The sequence below is a fragment of the Echinops telfairi genome, unplaced genomic scaffold, assembly GCF_000313985.2.
Source record: "Echinops telfairi isolate 266 unplaced genomic scaffold, ASM31398v2 ScPeMD7_443;HRSCAF=831, whole genome shotgun sequence".
Classification (NCBI taxonomy): domain Eukaryota; kingdom Metazoa; phylum Chordata; class Mammalia; order Afrosoricida; family Tenrecidae; genus Echinops; species Echinops telfairi.
Window position 1 is genome coordinate 35,057,516 of NW_022104341.1, and position 3,362 is coordinate 35,060,877.

Here is a 3,362-nt window from a genome sequence, read left to right on the forward strand (position 1 = left end):
CACTCCCCCCATCATTCACTATGGTAAGATTTTTTGTTCTGATGCTGCCTTATACCTGATCATAAGGTAGAATTTTATCCTTCTTTTTGATTGAGGTTTTTCTCTATTTTATTGTTATCATTGTTAGGTTCTTATGCTTCTTTGTTTTTTTATGGTTTTCAGTATATGAAATCCAGGATGAGTGAATCTATAGAGACCGTGAGTCTATAGAGACATACTTCCTGGAAGTGTGGCAGGGTAGGAAAGTGGCAGGTGGTGGGAGGAACTGGGGAGTTAATAACAATGGGTGAAGGGAGACGTTGGACAGGGCAAGATATGACAAAATAATAATTTATAAATTATCAAGGGCTCATGAGGGAGGGAGCGTGGGGTGGGGGGGATGAGGACTTAATGCCGGGGGCTTAAGTGGAGAGGAAATGTTTTGAGAATGAATAGGGCAATGAATGTACAAATGTGCTTTACACAATTGATGTATGTATGGATTGTGATAAGAGTTGTATGAGCCCCTAATAAAATGATAAAAAAAACTGTTAAAAAAATAAATAACAAAGAGGTCAAGAAAGAAGAAAGTGTTCTAAAATGGGTTGTGGTGATGATTGTACAACTCTTCTTGACACTATTAAGCTTTTAAGAGTTATGCTATAAAATCTCACTACACACCTATTAGCATTATTAAGATAAACAACAATGACAGCATTAAATGCTTTCATATAGAAATGAAATCACTACTATCTTATTGAGGGTAATGGATACTGGTGCAACCATTCTGGAAAAACAGTTTGGCAGTTTCTTACAAAACTGAACATTCAAGTATCATATAATGTCATATATATGGTATATATGGTCATATAATGTCATATATATGACCCAGTAATTGGGCACTTATCCCAGGGAATGAAAGCTTATGTGCATATAAAAGCCTATACACATTTTTAAAGACTATAGAGAACGTTTCTGACACACTGGGAGCACCATGAATTGGAATTATCTCAATGGCAGCTGCATTCGAGGCGAAGTTCAGTCTGTCACTCTAGCTGAAGCATTTGGATATTCGTGTAACTGTAATAATTCAGCAGAGATAGACACAGAGTTTGACTTTGGACAGGAAATCACGTTCAAAGGTTTTTGTTCAAAATTGTTAACGGATAACATATTGAGTGTTTATCGTGCGTTAGGTGCTATGCTAAACACTTTTCTCAGTACTTTACATGTATGAACATAAACTTTATATAATTGTATGGTCAAACCAAAAAACCAAGCTCACTGCCAAGGAGTGGATGCTCTTCATAGTAACCATATAGAACTGCCCCGCTGAGTCTCCAGACTATACCTGCTTATGGCAGTAGAAAGCCTTGTCTTTCTCCCAACGAGTGACTGGTGGTTTTGAACTTCAGACCTGTGGATCACAGCCCAACTCATAACCACTACACCACAAGGACTCCATTCTATAATAAGGAGATCATTATTTCCCATTTTATAGCTTTGAATTAAATTGAGGCAAGGAAATTTTTTTTCTCCCTTACCATTATTTATTGCATCTCAGATTTTTTTCTTCTGAAATTGTTTTTTTCTTCCTAACATACATCCTTTAGGAAAAAAAATTTAGATCATTTTATTGAGGGCTCTTAGAGCTCTTATAACAATCCATACATCAATTGCATCAAGTACATTTGTACGTATGTTGCTGTGTTATTCTGGGTAGACTAGAGAAACAAATTCATAGACACACTCATATGTGTATAAGAAAGCTTTATAAACAAGAGCAATTGAGTATTGAGAAAACATCCAAGCCCAATCCAGTTCAAGTCCACAAATCTGATATTAGCCCATATGTCTGATTCCTATCTATAAAGTCTTTTCAGATTTATGAAACACATGCAATGACGCTGAATGCAGGAACATCACAGGTCAGTGGGTGGGAAGACTTGTGGATCCAGTGGCAGTATAAGCAACAGGGAGTGAGCAGAGAGGAATACCAGAATTCCCAGAATCCTTAGGAGATGGGCATGCCCATGTAGAGGCCTCATTGGCTATGACCCAATTGATAGACCAGACTACACCCCTTCACTCTTAATCCTCTCAAGTCCCAAATTGACACCAGATTATATAACTACCACAGTTGCCATCATCATCAAAACATTTTCTTTCTATTTGAGTCCTTGGTATCAGCTCCTCTATTTTCCCTTTCTCCCCTACCCTCCCACCCTTGTGATGCCTTGATAAATGACAACTTGTTATTATTTTCATATCTTACACCGTCCACTGTCTCCCTTCACCCACATCTCTGTTCTTCATTCCCCTAGGGCAGGGAAGGCAAGGAGCTTTTAAATTTACATTTTAACACTTTAGGTCTAAGACTGATTAACAAGAACACAGTTGAGCCAAGCTTTCATACACAGAATCTGACTCCAGAGTCCACGTTCATTATTTCCATATCCTATGTCTTGTAATTGCTCACTGGATGATTTATTCCTCCTCGCTGCTTGATCTCCTGTTTTCCGTATTATACTTTGGATCAAAAATCAGCTGTTTCCCTAAAATGTTTTCTCTTCTTTCTGGGTCTACAATAAGACTGTATTTTCCAGCTTTCTTTCAGTATTCATGTGGCTGAGTTCTAGCCCGTAAAATGTGGGCAAAAGTGATATACATCACTTCCAGGTCAGACTCTCTAAGCCTCTCCCATGCGGTGCTGTGGGTTCCTCCTTTCAGCTTAAGGGAGGTAAGCACCAGGAACCTGGATGCCATATGTTGAAGAGCTGGGAACCACAAGGTGGAAGAAGGCTAGCTCCCTGTATCTCTGCTTGGAAAAGAATCCTATTCCAATCAGAAACATGTGTGTTAGAATTTAAATACATATGAGATAAGCCTCTATCAGTTTTATGCCATCATACATGCTGGAGCTGTCTTGTTATATTAGTTGTTGTTGTTGTTGTTGTTGTTGTTGTGTTAGGTACCCATGAGTCACTGTCTCAAGCCATCTCCCCAAGGGCCTTCCTCTCTTTCACGGCCCCTCTACTTTACCAAGCGTGCTGTCCTTCTCCAGGGACTGGTCTCTCCTGACAGTGTGTCCACAGCCCATGAAGTCTCACCATCCTTGCTTGTAAAGAGCACTCTGGCTGCACTTCTTCCAAGACCGATTTGAAGTTAAAGTTACACCAGTTAGAATTGCTTTAACCAGTTTACATATAAATTGAGCTGATCTAGCTCTTGCCTCTTAAAAGTGCCTCTGAATTTTGCACATACGTACTTCTCAGAATTCTTATTTTCTCTGTCTAATTACCCACCTCCTCAAAACAATTCAAAGATTAAGCCAAGTCTAAATGTCTTCAAACAACTTTGTTCCACTTCCATCAGCGTAGTGG